General features: G+C 51.6%; 1 protein-coding gene across 1 annotated transcript in view; it reads right to left on the bottom strand.

The window, feature by feature from the left end:
• LOC105503298 (zinc finger protein 696-like) overlaps nucleotides 1-1,663 on the bottom strand; it is a 75,721-nt gene that overhangs the window by 9,824 nt on the left and 64,234 nt on the right.

Here is a 1,663-nt window from a genome sequence, read left to right as displayed (position 1 = left end):
TGGGGGCTCCTGGGGCCACTGTCCGACCCTCAGCTCTGTCACCGGGGAGAGGAGCTTTTCGGGGCCACAGTCTCAGGGCGGCACAGACGGGGCGGCTCCAAGGCTTCAGCCACAGACATTAGTTTCCTCTGTTCTGGGGGTGGAGGCCTGAGGTCAGGGAGTCTCAGGGTTTGGTTCCTTCCCAGGCCCCTCCCGGGCTGGGGGCAGGTGTCTCCTGCGCCCCCTCGGGCCGCCCTCTGTGGGTCTGTGTCTCCTCTCCCCATGGGGACCCCAGTGAGTGGGGATCAGGCCCACCCCGGGGACTTCATTGAAACTGAATGACCTATTCAATGGCCCCACCTTCAAATCAGGCCCCGTCCTGAGGGCCTGGGGACCAGGCCTTCCGCGCAGGGTAGGGCACAGGCTTTAGCCTGTCACACAGGATTCCCTGGGCCCCTAAGCACTGCAGCCAGGGTGGGCTGGAACTGGGTGTGGCAGAGAAGGGAGTTGTGCCTGTTTCGCTGGGTCGCTGCTGGAGACGTTTCCGGCGCTTCTTGATATCAACTTTAACTCATTTAATCCTCAAGGCAGCTGCGTGTTTTTCGTGTCACAGGCACAGAGGGGTTAAGTATGAATAACTTGCCCAGAATGGCACAGCTCCCAGTGCAGGGATCAGATTAACCAAGGAGAAGGAACTAAGTCAGGGGTCTTGACCTTGGCCTGAGAACCACAAGTGAGACACCGGGAGAACTCCCGAGGTCTGAACCTGCCTAGAGAACCGTCCTGTGGGGGAGTGAGTTGGGGGTACTCAAGAGTGTGAGCTTTGCTTCTGAGGCGATGAAACGTTCTGTAACTGGTGATGGGTGCACAACACTGTGAATACACTAGAAGCATTGAATTGTATGCCTTAAGTGGGCAAATTGTGTGGCATATAAATTGTATCTCAACAAAGCTGTTATCAAAAAAAGAAGAGGTATCAGAGAGGTTGGGGAGCAGTGAAGCCATGGTTGTGCTGATGGACCGAGAGTTCTGGTGAGATGGAAGCATTGGAGAAAGAGAGCTAGAAAGAGGAGTGTGGCTGGAAGCGGGGTGCATGGGACAGAGCCCGGTGGGGTGCCCTGCTGAGAACATGGTCACAGATATCACCACAGGGGTGAGGAGTGGGGAAGGTTCGTTTACTTGTGTACGGAAATCACTGAGAATTAACCTAGAAATTGTGTTGGAAAAAGTAGTCATGAGCCAGAAGCTAAAATCAAGAAGAAATTGGGAAGAGATTGGCAAGGCATACCAGCCTGCACATAACGGAAACAGAGATGGAGGCTCTGGAGAAGATGGAGTGGGATAGGCTGGTGGTGACAGGAAGACATTACCCATCTTCTGGGACCAGTTCCCAAACTGAACGCTTGGACTTGTCAATTTTCTTACCGGATTCCTTTCTATCCCTACATTTTTTGTGTCTAAAGATGTCCCCAATTCTGAAAGTGAGATCTTTAACTCTCCCTCCATATTATTTTATTTTTATGATATGTTTTAATTTTTATTTCATGGCTCACTGCAGACTCGATTTTCCAGGCTCAATGATTTTCCCACTTAAGCCTCCTGAGTAGCTGCAACTACAGGTGTGTGCCAGTATGCCTGGCTCATTTAAAACAATTTTTTTTTTTTCTAGAGACGATGTCTTCCT

Source organism: Colobus angolensis, unplaced genomic scaffold, assembly GCF_000951035.1.
Source record: "Colobus angolensis palliatus isolate OR3802 unplaced genomic scaffold, Cang.pa_1.0 Scaffold84, whole genome shotgun sequence".
NCBI lineage: Eukaryota > Metazoa > Chordata > Mammalia > Primates > Cercopithecidae > Colobus > Colobus angolensis.
Note: the sequence above shows the minus strand (reverse complement) of the source record. Positions and strands in the feature narration are given on the sequence as shown.